This window comes from Loxodonta africana, chromosome 12 (assembly GCF_030014295.1).
Source record: "Loxodonta africana isolate mLoxAfr1 chromosome 12, mLoxAfr1.hap2, whole genome shotgun sequence".
NCBI lineage: Eukaryota > Metazoa > Chordata > Mammalia > Proboscidea > Elephantidae > Loxodonta > Loxodonta africana.
The window spans coordinates 42,808,064-42,826,754 of NC_087353.1; the positions used below are offsets into that span (position 1 = coordinate 42,808,064).

At 36.8% G+C, this 18,691-nt stretch overlaps 1 protein-coding gene across 2 annotated transcripts in view; it reads left to right on the forward strand.

The window, feature by feature from the left end:
- BABAM2 (BRISC and BRCA1 A complex member 2) overlaps positions 1-18,691 on the forward strand; it is a 682,281-nt gene that overhangs the window by 252,832 nt on the left and 410,758 nt on the right. The gene's annotated exons all lie outside the window — the stretch shown is intronic.

The following is an 18,691-nucleotide window of genomic DNA, read 5'->3' on the forward strand; positions in this document are numbered from 1 at the left end:
CACAGATCGCCAGCCATCAGATTTTTCCAGAGTACATTTGATTTACTCTCAAACATAGTTCCCAAGTAGGTGAGAGAACTTAACCTAACTCTGCTTCTGAGAATACCTTTACTAAAAAAAAAAAAAAAAAAATTTTTTTTTTTTTTACTAGCCCATATAATTCCAGAAATGGCCTTATATTGGTTGTCTCCTTAGCTATTCATTTGAATGTCAGAGATTCACATTTTTTCTAATTAGTTTACCCACAGTCTTCTGAGTTTTCAAAAATTGTAATTAACAACTTCAAGCACCATGGCAACAATCTCAGACTCAACAGGCTCTGGCCATAAGGGTGAAGAGAATTATTAGAGTATTTGGAAATAAAACTACTGAGAATCACAAAGCTACCTTGTTTAATTTTTCACCTTACCAACATTTATTTCTGTAAGTACAATATGTAGTGGTGAAGAGTACAATTATGATGTTCTCTCCTCTTCTTTCCACCCGTTTTCTTAATAGTTGAGTCTTTTCAAAAATAAAATTCCAAAACATTAAGTGTCTGTTAGTTAACTCTAAGGGCTGTGATTGGGAGTGCTATGTTGTCTTTTTTGTTAGGAACATGACTCTGAGTATATGGAAGAGGGAGTAGACTTCCTTTGTGTAACCCCAAAGTTAGTTTCTCTTAGTCCAGTTTCCCCTTTCTACCCCAAATTCATGTTATATCAACTGTTCCTTAAGAAATTAAGAAGTTGCTATATTTTAAGAAATTATGGAATATGCTTAAAATAATTTCAATTTAAAATTTTATATGTCACTTCAGCTGAAGAATACAGAAGATAACAAAAATAAATTTGCTATTGACCTGTTTATAAGAGGAGTATTATCAGCAATTAATGTCTGCATTATTTGGACAGAGTTATGTATATATCATCTTGAAGACCTGTGCTGCTCCTCCAGTACGTTACAAATAATTTAAATGAAATTTCAATAAATGAAGTTATCTTAGATAACATATAACAGGAGTTATTTTTTTTTTACACATACACAGCTTTGTCCAAATATACAAAAAATAATTTAAATAAGTGAAATTATTTTAGATGATATGTTACAGGAGTTATACATACACAACTTTGTCCAAATACACAGTGTAGACATTAATTGCTGATAATACTTACTCCTCTTACAAATAGGTCAGTAGCAAATTTCTTTTTGTTATCTCTTCTATTCTCCAGTTGAAGTGACATTTTAAAAAGTTCATGCTTGTCTAGTTACATTTCTGTTAGAAATGTAAAACGTCATTGGTCATTTCCTAAGACTTCCATTCAGATGAGTGAAATGCAAAAGAGTTTTGTTTGGGAGAGGCATAATAAATTCCTACAGCTGTGAACACTACATTTTTGCATATTGTTTTAGCTTTCTGGAAATGTTCTGTGATGCTTGGAATTTAAGAAACAAAGTTCAAAGTTACTTGAAGCATATTTATTCAGGGTTAAATGATGCAAGATTCATTCTCCAGGAGGCTATGAAACTGGCTAACTCTTTTAGTTGACTGGAAGAGACAACTAAGTCTGACCTCATAAAATATATAAATAGCAAATGGAATTTCTTAAACATTGAGATTGAAAAACAGTTTGGAATGACATATCTGAAATATGATTTTCTATTTTTTAAAATTTATATTTTTTTGGTATGAAAGTGTATGTAAATGTGTTATGTATGATGCATTGTTGTTGTTAGGTGCATTCGAGTTGATTTTGACTCATAGCAAAACTGTGTACAACAGAATGGAATGCAGCCTGGTCCTGCACCATCCTCACAGTCATTGCTGTTTATTGTAGCCACTGTGTCAGTCCATCTTGTTGAGGATATTCCTCTTTTTTGCTGATCCTCTACTTTATCAAGCATGATGTCCTTCTCTAGGGACTGTTTCCTCTTGATAACATGTCCAAAGTACAAGAGACCAAGTCTTGCCAACGTTGCTTCTAAGGAGCATTCTGGCTGTACTTCCGAGACAGATTCATTCATTCTTCTGGCAGTCCATGGTATGTTCAATATCCTTTACCAGGACCCTAATTCAAATGTATTAATTCTCCTTCATTCGTACTTATTCATTGTCCAGCTTTCACATAAATGTGAGGCAATTGAAAACACCATGGCTTGGGTTAGTCACACCTTAGTCCTTAAAGTGCCATCTTTGCTTTTTAACACTTTTAAGAGGTCTTTTGCAGCAGGTTACCTAATGCAATATGTCATTTGATTTCACATATATACACATACACCTGGAAAATTTAGAATATATAGAAAAAAAGGAAGAAAAAAAATCCTTCTAAATAGCTTCTAACTAGACATGTAGCAATTAACATTTTTTCCAGTAATTTTTCTATGCATAGATGGTTTTTGCTGTGGAGAGTTGGGAGGAGATGAAATCAATTAAAGTTGTGATCATAATATATATGTAGCTTTATATCTGTCTTCATTTAATATTTTAACAAAAGTATTTCCTGTGGTATTACATAGTATTTGTAAACATCAATTTTTGGTTGCATATTATTCTTTTGATGACTACAGCATAGTTTTTTTTTTTTTAAACCATTTCTTATTATAACATATTTAGGATATTTTAATTTAGTGATATTATAGACCCTTTGTACATTTTTGTGTTTGATGTTTTTTCTCCTCATTTTTGGTTGTTTTCTTAGCTAGATTCCCAGCAAAGAGATTTCTAGGGGGTTTTGGAATGAAGCAGTTTAAATATATACATATACATAGATACATACATAATACATATATGCCAATGTACTAATTTACACTCATGTGTAGAAGTGTCTACTATGTTCTCACCAGGATTAGCTGTTGGCTTAAAAAAAAAGCAAAAACAGCTTGGCTAATTTAAGATGTAGACTCTGTTTCTCATAACTTTTGCCCAATTTTCTTCTGCTAGGGGAATACTGGTTGAGGGACAGACCAGATTAGTGAATTCCATGGGAACAAGAAACTGTGAAGGGCTGAGGGAGTAAAAGTCAGGCTAGTGAGTTCAAACTAAGACACTAATCCAAGAGGGGCTAGTTGAAACAAGGGGGCTTCAAAGAGAAGGGGATGAGGTGCAGAGTGGGCAAAGCCACAGGTGATCTATAGGAATATCCAAGAAGAGGGAGGTGGCAGCATGTGTGGTTTCAGTGTGGCCCCTTCTTAGGGTAAGAGTAGTCTTTTCTGGGAAAAGGATTTGATAGTATAGGTTAGGAGAGAGACTTTTTAATACTGTTTTATGCTATTTGAAATAAATTATTTTACCATGTGTTTACATTACTTTTTCAATTAAAAACTAGTTCATTAAGAAAATGAGAAAATTACATTTCTTTTATTATTAGTAAGTTGTATACTTTTCATATCTGGCTAATCAGTTTAAATTTCCCTTAAATAGTCCTGCAGAATTTTATAGTAAGCTATTTCAGATAAACTTCTTGGGATATGTCTAATTTATTCTGGTATGTTGTCCTTCTAGCAATTGAAGTTTATTTTTTTAAGATTTATTTTTTAAAAAGAAAATAGACAGGTGGGGCCAAGACGGTGGAGTAGTCAGATGCTTCTGGTGATCCCTCTTACAACAAGAACCTGAAAAAACAAGTGAAATGATTATATTTATGACAAGCTAGGAGCCCTGAACATCAAAGGCAAAGTTAGAAAACGGACTCAGCGGCAGGGAGAGGGAGAGACAGACAGTTCAGAAGCGGAAAGGAGTTGCTGGACCTGAATCGCTGGGAACCCTCAGGCAACACTCCCTGGAGCCATCACGGCGCGACTGGTGATAGCGTTCTGGATGCAATTTCCTCAGGGAGAGACAGCCAGCTGCGCCGCCTACTCACACCTCCAGAACCAGAGAAGAACAGCGCTCTCAGCAAAGGCTAAGTACTTCTGTATATTTCACTGCACCCCCAGGTCCCAAGCCACCTTCAGTGGCTGTCAAGTTCCCTGGGTAAGGGATAGGTCCTGCTGAGCAATCTGAGCCATTCTCCTGACCTTGGAGAGGGAATAAATTCACAGCTGGGGGAAGAGATAATCTGCCACCTCTACTAACATCGGGAGCTCAGGACAGAAGAGGCTCCTGTCCAGGCATAAACGGTCCATGGACTTTGAATACCTTTCCCCTCTGCATGGACCTGTGTGGGCCTGTTTCAGGAGAATATGCCCTTGTTGACCAACTGCAATTGTTTCAGCTCTGTGGTGGAGAGGTGGATGTTTGATGTTTGACACCGTTTTGCCTATTAAACAGGATACTTACCTACCCACATCAGGGTCCTAAGGAGTGGTGGCTCCACTCACATCACCAAGCCACCCACGACAGTGTCCAAGGATAATGGGTACCTCCCCGTCCTTACAAGCAAAAGCATTGGGTCCCCATAGTCTGTCTGCAGAACCTGCCCACCTGTGTGCTCTAGGGAACAGGGATGAGCTTTTATCACAGACACTTGGGGGATGGTTGTGAGCCCCCTGCCTTGTTCAGAACGTGACCCCCTGCTGCAACCAGATGCCTGTACCTACACCAATCACCCTGCACCTCTAAGACTGTAGGACAGAGCCTGTACTACACACTTGAGGACCAACTACCTGGACACCTGGGCTGAATCCATACAAGAAAAGCAAATGGACTCCTAGGCTTATATACCTGGTAACAGCTCTGGCCATCTGGTGGCAGGATGTTAGAGCTTCATATGTGAAAATAATCAAGCTAGCTCACTCAAGCAACCTATTTGTGTATATCAAAATAAAACAAAACAGGAAACTAGGATACAGTAAGCAAACATAAACTAATACAGTAACTTATAGATGACTTGGAGACAACAGCCATTATCAAATCATATGAAGAAGCAGACCATGATCACTTCAACAAGCTCTCAAAACAAAAAATCAAGGGATCTTCTGGATGAAGCTGCCTCCCTGGAATTATCAGATGCAGAATACAAAAGATTAATATACAGAGCTCTTCAAGACATCAGGAATGAGATCAGGTAAAATGCAGGACCAGCCAAGGAACACACAGATAAAGCAGTTGAAGAAAATAAAAAGGTTATTTAAGAACATAATGAAAAATTTAATAAGCTGCAAGAGTCCACAGAGAGACAGCAATCAGAAATTCAGAAGATAAACAATAAACTTACAGAATTAGACAACTCAATAGAAAGTCAGAGGAGCAGAATGGAGGAAGCAGAAGGCAGAATTACTGACATTGAAGATAAAACACTTTTCACCAATATATCTGAAGAAAAATCAGATAAAAGAATTAAAAAAAAAAATGAAGAAATCCTAAGAATCATGTGGAACTCTATCAAGAGAAATAATCTATGAGTGACTGGAGTACCAGAACAGAAAATACAGAGAGAATTGTGGAAGATGTGTTAGCAGAAAACTTACCTGATACCATGAAAGATGAGAAGATATCTATACAAGACGCTCATCGAACTCCACATAAGGTAGATCTCAAAAGAAAGTCACCAAGACATATAATCAAACTTGCCAAAACCAAAGATAAGGAGAGAATTTTAAGAGCAGCTAGGGATAAAGGAAAAGTCACCTACGAAGGAGAGTCGATAAGAGTAAGCTCGGCAGAAACCGTGCAGTCAAGAAGGCAATGGGATGACTTACATAAAGCACTGAAGGAAAAAATTGCCAGACAAGAATCCTGTATCCAGCAAAACAGTCTCTCAAATATGAAGGCAAAATTAGGACATTTCCAGATAAACTGAAGTTTAGGGAATTCATAAATTCAAACCAAAACTAAAGGGAGTTCTCTGATAGAGAAATCAATAATATCAGATATCAACCCAAGACTAGAACACAGGACAGAGCAGCCAGATTTCAACCCAGACAGGGAAATCACAAAAATAAATCTAGATAAATAAACGCTCAAAACAGGGAAACTGATGTCATTATATAAAGGAAGACAACATTAAAATAATAAAGAGGGACTAAGAAATGTAGTCATAGATCTTTCACATGGAGAGGAAGACAAGGCAATATAAAGAAATAAAAGCTAGGTTTAAACTTATAAAACCAGGGGTAAATATTAAGGTAACCACAAAGGAAAATAACAGTCCTACTCACCAAAATAAAATACAAGAAAAAAATAGAGACTCAGTAGAAACAAAATCAACAACAACAAATAAGGGGAAAAGAAAATATATAAAGAAAAACTACTCAGCACAAAAAATTAAGTGGGAAAAAGAAACTGTCAACAACACACAAAAAATGACATCATTAAACTGATAACCTATACGTAATTCGGCTGATTTTAAATGGACTAAATGCACCAATAAAGAGACAGGGAGTGGCAGAAAGGATTAAAAAAATGATCTGTCTATATGCGGCCTACAAGAAACACACCTTAGACTTAGGGACACAAACAAACTAAAACTCAAAAGATGGAAAAAAATATATCAAGCAGACAATCAAAAAAGAGCCCGAGTGGCAATATTATTTTTCTGACAGAATAGACTTTAAAGTTCAGTCTATCACAAAGGATAAGGAAGGACACTATACAATGATTAAAGGGACAGTGACCGGAAGGATATAACCATATTAAATATTAATGCACCCAATGACAGTGCTTCAAAATACATAAACTCTAACAGCATTGAAAAGTGAGATAGACAGCTCCACAATAATAGTGAGAAAGTTCAACACACCACTTTCAATGAAGGACAGAACATCCAGAAAGAAGCTGAAAAAAGAGATGAAAGATCTAAATGCCACAGTCAATGAACTTGACCTCATAGACATATACAGAACACTCCACCCAACAGTAGACAAGTATACTTTCTTTTCTAGCGAAATGGAACATTCTCTAGGATAGACCACATATTAGGTCATAATGCAAGCTTTAGCAAAATCCAAAACATTCTCTGACCATAAGGCCATAAAAGTATAAATCAATAACAGAAAAAACAGGGAAAAGAAATCAAACACTTGGAAACTAGACAATATCTTGCTCAAAAACAACTGGGTTATAGAAGACATTAAGGATGGACTAAAGAAATTCATAGAATCCAGTGGGAATGAAAACACTTCCTATCAGAACCTTTGGGCACAACTAAAGCAATGCTCAGAGGTTAATTTATATCAATAAACGCACAAAGCCAAAAAGAAGAAAGGGCCAAAATAAAAGAATTATCCCTACAACTTGAACAAATAGAGAGCAACAAAAGAAACCCCCAGGCACGAGAAGAAAGCAAATAATAAAAATTAGAGCAGAATTAAATGAAATAGAGAACAGAAAAACAATTGAAAGAGTTTACAAGACCAAAAGCTGGTTCTTTAATAAAATTAACAAAATTGATAAACCATCGGCCAGACTGACAAAAGAAAAAGAAGAATGGAAGCAAATAACCTGAATAGGAAATGAGATGGGTGATATCACAACAGACTCAACTGAAATTAAAAGAATCATATAAGATTACTATGAAAAATTGTACTCTAAGGAATTTGAAAACCTAGAAGAAATGGATGAATTTCTAGAAACACACTGTGTACCTAAACTAATGCAAACAGAGGTAGAACAACTAGATAAACCCATAATAAAGGAAGAGATTGAAAAGGTAATTAAAAAACTCTCCCATAAAAAAGCCCAGGCCCAGGCGGCTTCCCTGGAGAGTTCTACCAAATTTTCGGAGAAGTGTTAACACCACTATTGCTAAAGGTATTTCAGAGCATAGAAAAGGATGGAATACTCCCAAACTCATTCAATGAAGCCAGCATACCCCTGATACCAAAAGCAGGTAAAAGCACCACAAAAAAAGAAAATTACAGAACTGTGTCCCTCATGAACTTAGATGCAAAAATCCTCAACAAAATTCTAGCCAATAGAATTCAACAACACATCAAAAAAATTATTCACCATGAGGAAGTAGGAGTCATACCAGGTATGCAGGAATGGGTCAACATTAGAAAAACAATCAATGTAATCCATCATAAATAAAAGAAAAGAACCACATGATTTTATCAATTGATACAGAAAAGGCATTAGACAAGTTCAACACACATTCATGATAAAAACTCTCAGCAAAACAGGAATAGAAGGAAAATTCCTCAACATAATAAAGGGCATTTATACAAAGCCAACAGCCAACATCATCCTAAATGGATAGGGTCTGAAAGCATTCCCCTTGAGATCAGGAACCAGACAAGGATGCCCTTTATCACCACTCTTATTCAAAATTATGCCAGAGGTCCTAGCCAGAGCACTTAGGCTAGATAAAGAAATAAAGGGCATCCAGATTAGCAAGGAAGAAGTAAAAGTATCTCTATTTGCAGATGACATAATCTTATACAGAGACAACCCTAAGGAATCCTCAAGAAAACTACTGAAACTAAAAGAAGAGTTCAGCAGAGCATTAGGATACAAGATAGACATACAAAAATCAGTTGGATTCCTCTATACCAACAAAAAGAACATCGAAGTGGAAATCACCAAATCAATTCCATTTACAGCAGCCCCCAAGAAGATAAAGTACTTAGGAATAAATCTAACCAGAGACATAAAAGACCTATACAAAAAAAACTACAAGGCACTACTGCAAGAAACCAAAAGAGACCTTCACAAGTGGAAAAACATACCTTGCTCATGGATAGGAAGACGTAACATTACAAAAATATTTATTGTACCAAAAATGATCTATAGATATAATACAATTCTGATCCAAATTCCAATGACATTTTTTAATAAGATGGAGAAACTAATCAACTTCATATGGAAGGGAAAGAGGACCTGGATAAGTAAAGCATTATTAAAAAAAGAAGAGCAAAGTGGGAAGCCTCACACTGCCTGATTTTAGAACCTATTTTTTTTTTTATACCACCACAGTAGTCAAAACAGCCTGGTACTGGTACAACAACAGATACATAGACCAATGGAACAGAGTTGAGAATCCAGACATAAATCCATCCACATACGAGCAGGTGATATTTGACAATGGCTCAATGTCACTTAAATGGGGGGAAAGACAGTCTTTTTAACAAATGTTGCTGGTGTAACTGGATATCCGTCTGCAAAAAAATGAAACAAGACCCGTTCCTCACACCAGGCACAAAAACTAACTCAAAATGGATCAAAGACCCAAATTTAAAATCTGTAATGATAAAGATCATGGAAAAAAAGGGACAATGCTTAGAGCCCTAATACATGGCATAAACAGTATACAATACATTACTAACAATGCACAAACACCAGAAGAGAAACTAGATACCTGGGAGCTCCTAAAAATCAAACACCTATGCTCATCCAAAGACTTCATCAAAATGGTAAAAAGATTACCTACAGATTGGGAAAAAGTTTTTAGCTATGACATTTCCGATCAGCGCCTGCTCTCTAAAATCTACATGATACTGTAAAAACTCAACAACGAAAATATAAATAACCAAGTTAAAAAATGGGCAAAGGATATGAACAGACACTTCACTAAAGAAGACATTCAGGTATCTAACAGATGCATGAGGAAATGCTCACGATCATTAGCCATTAGAGAAATGCAAATCAATACTACAATGAGAGTCCATCTCCAACAAGGCTGGCATTAATCCAAAAAACAAAATAATAAATGTTGGAGATGTTGTGGAGAAACTGGAACACTTATATACTGCTGGTAGGAATGTAAAATGGTACAACCACTTTGGAAATCGTTTTGGCGCTTCCCTTAAAAGCTAGAAATAGAACTGCCATAGGATCCAGCAACCCCACTCCTTGGAATACATCCTTTACATGAACAGATATATGCACACCCATGTTCATTGCAGCACTGTTTACAATAGCAAAAAGATGGAAGCAACCAAGGTGCCCATCAATGGATAAATGGATAAATAAATTATGGCATATTTACACAATGGAGTATTACACATTGATGAAGAATGATGAATCTGTGAAACATTTCATAACAGAAGAATCTGGAAGGCATTATGCTGAGTGAAATTAGTTGCGAAAGGACAAATATTGTATGAGACCACTATTTTAAGAACTGGAGAAATAGTTTAAACAGAGAAGAAAATATTCTTTGATGGTTATGAGAGTGGGGAAGGAGGAAGGGACGGTAAGTGGTGTTCACTAATTAGATGGTAGATAAGAACTACTTTAGGTGAAGGGAAAGACAACATACGATACAGGAGAAGTCAGCACAACTAGACTAAACAAAAAGAAAAGTTTCTTGAATATACTGAATGCTTCGGAGCCCAGTGTAGCAGGGGTGGGATTTTGGGACCATGGCTTCAGGGGACATCTAGGTCAATTGGCATAATAAAATATATTAAGAAAACATTCTGCATCCCACTTTGGAGAGTGGCATCTAGAGTCTCAAATGTTAGCAAGTGGCCACCTAAGATGCATCAATTAGTCTCAACCCACCTGGAGTTAAGGAGAATGAACACCAAAGACACAAAGTAATTATGAGCCTACGAGACAGAAAGGTCCACATAAACCAGAGGCTACATCAGCCTGAGACCTGAAGAACTAGATGGTGCCCGGCTACAACCGATGACTGCCCTGACAGGAAACACAACAGAGAACCCCTGAAGGAGCAGGAGGAGAGTGGCGGGATGCAGACCTCAAATTCTCGTAACATAGTCTGACTGAGACTAGAAGGACCCCAGGGGTCATGGTCCCCAGTCCTTCTGTTAGCCCAAGACTGGAGCCATTCCCAAAGCCAGCTCTTCTGACAGCGATTGGACTGTATTATAAGATAGAAAATAATACTGTTGAGAAGTGAGATTCTTGGCTGAAGTAGACACATGAGGCTATGTAGTCAGCGCCTGTCTGTAGGGGAGATGAGAGGGCAGAGGGGGACAGAAGCTGGCTGAATGGACACGGAAATAGAGGGTGGAGAGAAGGAGTGTGCTGTCTCATTAGGGGTAGAGCAACTAGGAGTATACAACAAAGTGTACATAAATTTTTTATACGAGAGACTGACTTATTTGTAAACTTTCGCTTAAACCACAATAAAAATTTCCAAAAAAAAAAATAGACAATATTTTTCCCTTAGAAGATTTTTTTTCTCCTCCATTTTTAGGCAGTCCTGGTCCCAGGGCGCATTTGTTAATTTGCATGTTTTTGTCCATCTCCCCAAAGACTTGAACCTAATGCATTGTTTCGCAACTTTTTTTATTTAGTGGTGCTCTTGTACATATTTAAATTTGCCTGAGTGTGGGTGATAAACCATGTTTTGAATAAGTGGAATGTGAACTGGGCCTCAAGTAACATTATCCCTCACTATCTTTCTGCCATATGGAAGCTCAGATAAGGAGCGAGGGTTGATTGAGCTTATTCAAGTCGGTGGGGCCATTGATTTGGGAGGATGATGTGTGCGGTGTAGTGTATTTATGAGAAATGTGGTAAGGTTGAGGGTTGCAAGAGCAGGAACATCTGTCACTTTAGACAGCCTGGACAGAGGAGCCAAAGTAGAGAATCCAGAATTGTCACTTTATGTTTGATAGATCATGAAGGCAAGGAGGCAGGTGCCAGTTTTTTGGTTTGAAACTGGTATCTTCTGAGCTGGACGGGAGAGGGTTGGCAGATTTACATTCTACACCATTTTGGTTGTTGTCTACATTTGAATATCAACAGAGTTATTCAAACTCTCTAGATAACCAATCTTTAAAAATAACTTGCGGGATACCTTTCCTGAACTGCTTCACAGGTGTTTAGTGAGAATATATAAGGTTTCTGCTATAAAATAGTAGTTAATTCTTTTGCTATTGTATTTTTTCTTTGACTGTATTTTATCACTTTTTCCCTGATGTATTTTGGTATCTCTCTTTTATTCTTTTGTCTTTGTTAATATTTTATGTGCTTTATGCCTAGTCTTCATGGCCATCCTCATTTCAGATTTCTTCCTTCATGTATTACCAACAATAAGTAGAATATGAACTTTGTGACTAGACAGAAATAATTATTTTTCCCTCCTTTGTGAGGAGGCCTATTAATTTCCCTCCACCTCACTGCCCCTTCCCTGAAGGCATGTTGGGCCTTTTTCTTTAGGTTGTACTCACACTAATGGAAAGCATTAGTTACAGCCAGAGCAACAACAAAAGAAAGAGTAGCTACTGAGGCTGATTAGGTACAGTTGTAAACCTCATAGGCTTGGATTTCTTGGTCTGGAGGTTTAAGGTCATGGTTTCATGGAACATCCCAGTTAATTGGCCTAATAACTTGTTTAGTTCCTCTGTCCTACACCCTAGTTCGATGCATAGTGCCTTGAGCCTTAAAAGTTGGCAAGTGGCCATCCAAGGCACAAGAATTGGTCTCTATTTGCCAAAACAACAGAGGAAAAAAAAAAAAGAGTCAGGAACAGGGGGAGGATAAGGAATGTGTGGCTGATTGCCTCCATGAATAATTGTATCCTTTGCCATGAGACCAGAAGAACTGGATGGTACCCGGCTACAGTTACCGAACATTTTAATGAAGGATTCCATAGAAGAATCCTGATCAAAAAGGGGAAAATGCAGAACAGAATTTCAGATTCTCATAGACTTCAGGCTTCCTGGAGCTACGAAGATTGGATAAACCCCTGAAACTGTTGCCCTGAGATAATCTTTAAACCTTAAACCAAAAATATTCCCTGAAGTCTTATTTAAAACCAAACAATAGTTTAACTTAACTAGTAAAAAATGTCTGTCTTGAACGTTATGCCTTTTTAAGAACTATCTATATGGGATCGAATTGACAAGAATAACTCGAAACATTAGATAGGAACCTTGGGTGGCAGTGAATTTATGTTAATGGAGGCGGAACAACTCAGAAAAGTTACATACCGTGAAGAATGTAATCAGTATCACAAAATGGTACATGTAGAAACTATTGAATTGGTATATGTTTTGCTGTGTATATTCTCAGCAGCAACAACAAAATAAATAAAATCATATAATAAAAAAATATATATCTTAGTCCTAGGAGATGACTGAAACCTTTGTGTCTTCTCTGTCCTCTCCTTGTAGAAAAAGTGGTTCAAACCTCAAATCACCTATCAAGTAACAAGAGTGGTCATGTAGCAATAATAATTTATTTTGCATTGTGAATGTCTGAACCTCCATTGATGGGGGGTGTTTTTCAGGTAACTTAGTGAATGACCAAGGAGATTGGTTCATTTCCATGTATTGGCATATTATATTAATGGAAAAGGACTAGTTGGCAAGTCTTAATTATGTATTTAACACGTAGGTTGAATCACTTGAAAAGAATTCACATTGGTACAAGATGTTTTTCTTTATTGTGTGGATACAGGCTTGTAACTTGCCAAGCAGGTAAAGAGAAATCATAGAATTAAAAAAGAGAAAGTATAAATTGAGGCAACTAAAGCTTTTTCTTTTTGCTCCAATATTGGAGCAAGGACTGGAAAGGAATACTTGACCAAGAAATGGAATATTGTGTATTTTTCCTATTTATAAATGTGTAATTATGATTCCTGATGTACATCAGCTGTATAATGATCATTTAAATTCTGTAGTATGTTGTTCTATCCTAATGATGCTTGAATGTGGTCTTTAGTAGCTTAAAAGGAATTTCAGGCCATTGAAGCCAAGAGATTTGCCAGGAAAGACTTTGTACTCTTTTTATCAAATCATTTTCATAGCAAGGGACCTAATTTTTTCACTGTATGATGCAGAAATTCTTACTTTTTCTTCTGGTCATCAAGTCTTTTTTATTTGAACATCAGTTAAAACTCATTTTTTCTATAAATTAAAGAGCATTTAATGATTTCCCCGATTGTAATTCATTCCCTATAGATCAGCCTGGTGGGTAGATCAAAGTAATTACTGTCTTCTTAAGGAATGCATTTCTTTACTTTTTAATTGTTTTCTTTTCAAAGAAGTACATGGTGCTTGGTTTGTCTTTAAGGTACTATATAGGGTCACTATGAGTTGGAGTTGACTCGATGGCAATGGGTTTAATGTAGTTCAACGGTTCTCCAAATGTGGTCTGTAGATTCCCAGGGGTCCCTAACCCGTTAAAGGATCTGAAAGGTCAAAAATATTTTCAGAGTTATACTAATCATATTTACAGAAGCAGCAATGGGTAAAACTGATACCTTAGGATTAATCAAAACAGTGGCACCAAACTGTACTAGTAGTCATCGTATCCTTCACTGCCATGCTTTCTCAGTTCTGTCATGAATGTCCTTGATGAAATAGTAAAAATTAAGTTTATTAAATCTCAGCCCTCGAATACATATCTTTTCCATATTTGGTGTGACAAAATGGAAGGTACACGCACATGCAGGACTTCTGCTGTAATCCAAGTACCACGGGTGTCTTGCATTTGTTGATTGAGTTGCAAGCTGAACTATCTGCTTTTTTTCCCTTGAAACCACTACATACAGTATTCTTACTTGAATGAATGACTGATAGTTAATCTCTGGTGATTTAGATATGGGTGTTTGGCAAACATTTTTTTAAAAGCATGCAAAGTGAGCTTATCACTTAAAGGAAAACAACTTAAAGTATTTGTTCCCAATGATAAAATTCTAATTTTCAAGTGGGAAAATTAGAATTTTGGAAAACTTGTATTTACCATTTTGAGCTTGACAGTTTCTTACTATTTAAAGACCTTTCTGATGAGATTGGTCATGATGTTAATGAATGTGATTTTTTATATAGAATCTTTTTATTGTGGTAATTGTGTCTATATATACATATATATGGAAACCTTGGTGGTATAGTGGTTAAGTGCCACAGCTGCTAAACAAAGGGTCGGGAGTTCAAATCTGCCAGGCGCTCCTTAGAAACTCTATGGGGCAGTTCTACTCTGTCCTGTAGGGTCGCTATGAGTTGGAATCGACTTGACGGCACTGGGTTTGGTTTTGGTTTTTGTGTACGTGTGTGTATGTATATATATATAAAAAAAAACCCCACTGCCGTCGAGTCGATTCCAACTCATAGCGACCCTACAGGACAGAGTAGAACTGCCTCGTAGAGTTTCCAAGGAGCGCCTGGCTGATTCAAACTGCCGACCTCTTATTAGCAGCCATAGTGCTTAACTACTATGCCACCAGGGTTTCCATATATATGTATATGTATGTATATATATATATATACATGCACACATACATATAAAACAAAACATTTACCAATTCAACAATTTTACATGAATAATTCATTGTTATTGATTACGTTCATCATGTTCTTCATCTTTAAGATGATATAATTTATGTTATAGGGTTGTGATGAGTATTAACTTGAATATATGAAAAGTGCTTGGAATAAATACAAGTGCTGTTCTTTCAAATGTGATTTTTTGATATCGAATAAATGAAATGTATCAACAGTTGGAGGTTCTGCATAATTCAGTGAATCAGTATTTTCTAAATGACCAATACATGATGGTACAAAATCATATATGAGTAAAAGATCCATTGAAAGTGCAGGATAAATTAATGGAATTTGATAATAAGAGTATGAAATGTTTATTGATATGGTTTCAAAGTCTACATTATAACTAACTTTTAAGAAACTACCACTTGTTGAGTTTTAGCGTAGTATCAAGGAAGAATATCCACAATAATTTGAAAAGATTGTTAAAATACTTCTCCCTCTTCAAATGACATATTTTTGTGAGGCTGGATTTTCTTCATCTGCTTCAGCCAAAACAACATATTACAACAGATTGAATGAAGAAGCAGATATGAAAATCCAGGTTTCTTTTATTAAACCAGACGTTAAAGAGATTTGCAAGAATGTAAAACAAAGCCATATATCTCACTTTTTTTGGGGGGAGGGATACAGTTATTTCATTAAAAATGATATTTATGTTGACATGTAATAGGTTTACTGTTGTTTTAAAATGAATTAATAAAGACATGTTTTTAAAATTTCCCAGCTTTCATTTGTAATCAATAAATATCAATTCGTATAACCCATATACACAGGAGCTCTTTGGTATCCTCAGTAATTTTTAAGAGTGTAAAGGTTTCCTGAGACCAAAATGTTTCAGAACTTCTGGTATAGTGCTTAAGAGCAGGGACTTGGAGCCAAATTGCTTAAGTTTGAAACCCAGCTCTATTGTTTAATAGCTCTGTGACCTTGGGCAAGTTACTGAACTTTTTGCCTCAGTTTCTTTATCTTTAAGATGGTATAATTTATGTTACAGGATAGTGAATATATAAAAAGTGCTTGGAATACAAGTGCTGTATATGTATTGTTTTTTTTTTTATATGTATTACCTAACCATTGGACATTTGTAATGTATTGGTGTTTTATGTAATAGATACTACATTTGTAGATTTCTAGAGATTGAGATTTTTAGAGATTGGGTGCCTTTGGGTGTTAACATGGTCTGTTGCCATTAAAATCCCTGATGTCCTCAACCTCTTCTCCAACCATCTCCTCCTAGTCAGTGATTCCTAACCTTCACTGCACATTAGCTGGGGAGCTTTTTTTTTTAAAACAAACAAACAACCCAATACCTAGGACTCACCTTAGATCAACCCAATTAAAGCAGAGCCTGGGGGTTGGGGTAGGACCCAGGCATCAGTATTTCTAAAGCTTTCCAGATGATTCCATTGTGAAGGTTAAGAACCACTACTCTGAAGCCTGCCCCTCTGCCCTGAGATTCTGCCTTCTTTCCAGCCTTCTCAAATAAATGCCTCTTGCCCCTATGCTTGAAAGTGGGGTAGGTGTTCTCTTTTCTTTCCAGTGCTGCTACCAAGGAAGTTATTCTTGTTTCTCTAGCCTCCCACTCCCAGCTTTTAAACTCATGCCATCAGTCTGTAGGACCCACCTCCCTATCTTTAATGTTATTACCTAGAGACACCTCAATCATTCCCCTCATTCTTTGAAGATTTTAGCATATGGCTCATTGTCACTCTCTCAGTATTACTCTCGTCATGATTTTGGATGAATCTAATATCCACATTAATGATCCTCCCAACACCCTGGCCTCTCAGTCCCTGACCTTCTGTCTTGCATTGATCTTGTCCTTCACTCAACCTCAGCCACATACATCCTTTGTATTACACCAGTGCCAATTACAAATTACCTACATCATCTCAGTTACACACCCTCCTGTCTTTCCAATTCATTTTTTTTAGTATCTCACTGCAACAATTCTTCCAACTCACTGGGACCTACCGTTGTCCTACCGCCTTTTTACTACGCCTCACTTCTCTTAGGAACTTGCCTCACTTTTTGCCTGGCCCATGATCATAATCATTCTTTTGCAAACCCTCTAAGATGCCTTGCCCCTCTTTTCCTCTATTGTACTTATCTGGCAAAACTTCTACTTTGTAAAATCCAAATTCCCACATTTGTACCTAGGCAATAGAATTTATGCTAATTGATTTCACTTAAAAATCATACTGCTAACCTTGCCCCCAGCCAAAAAAAAAAAAAAAAACCAAAACCCATTGTCGTTGAGTCAATTCTGACTCATAGTGACCACGCAGGACAGAATAGACCTTTCCTGTAGGGTTTCCAAGGAGGGGCTGGTGGATTTGAACTGCCAACCAAACGCTTAACCACTGCACCACCAGGGCTCCCCTTTAACCTCAGTAAGTCTTTTAGTGCTATCTGAAATTCCTACAACTCTTCTCCAATTTACTCTTTTAAGTGACTTTTCTAAATGACTCTGTCACACTTCGTTCTCAGATTTTCACTAACCCTTTCTTCTTCCTCACTCTCAGGATGACCTTCCTATTTTACAGAGAAAATATAAGCAATCAGAAGAGAACTGCCACAAACTCCCATTACCACATGGAACAATCTGTATGCATTTGTCCTCATTTAGTTGGCCTTTCCTCCTGTTTCCATGGATAGACTCTCTGTGCTCTTTCTAATGCCAGCACTCTTGGAGATCCCACCCTTATTGCCTACTCATTATCTTCTCTCCTTGTATTTTCTTCTTTCTCTATTGCATCATCAGTTTCATCCCATCTCTACAGGAACCTTCCCTCAGGCTACAAACATCTGAACACAACTTTCCCTTCACCCTGTGGTTCCCTTTGGCTAGCAGTTTTGGATTGTCTATATTAGCCATCTGTAATTTCTTTCTACCTATTCTATTTTGAACCCTTGACAATCAAGATTTCAATCCACCAAATATAGCACTCGTTGTGGACATTATTGACCTGCACATCACTAGATCCAATGATCAATTCTCAGTCCTCTTCTTACTCATCTTGTCAACACCATTTGACACAATTGATCACTTCTTTCTCCTTGAAGCACTTCCTTCACTTGGCATCTGGAATGCATGCTATATATATTTTTTCAGTAACATTTATCACTGTCTAATAGATTTGTTTGTTTATTGTTTGTCTTGGCCCACTAAAAGTGTAAGCTCTTTGAGAGCGCTGACTTGGCTTGTTTTCTTAACTGCTTGGAACAGTGGCCGACAAATAATAGAAACTTCTTAAATAGTTGTTAAGCTTCACAACTACTATATACATACCAGATCTTCCTGGTTCCCAGCTCCTTTCTGGGTCATGAGGCTTCACAGCCATTCTCTTCCTCTGTTTTCTGGACCTTGCATTTCCTAGTTCTATTTTCCCTTGTCTCTACTGCATTCCTATCTTTTTCAGGCTGCACCATTGCCAATGTGCTTTCATTTCTGTGGTGCTCTAGTATTTCCAAAGCATTTATTTATATCTAGTATTACAGTTGCAGATGGTCTGTGGGTCTGAGTTGAATGACTTTAGCATATAATGTGGAATTTATAAAAGAATAAGAAACAAATTAGGATTCCAGG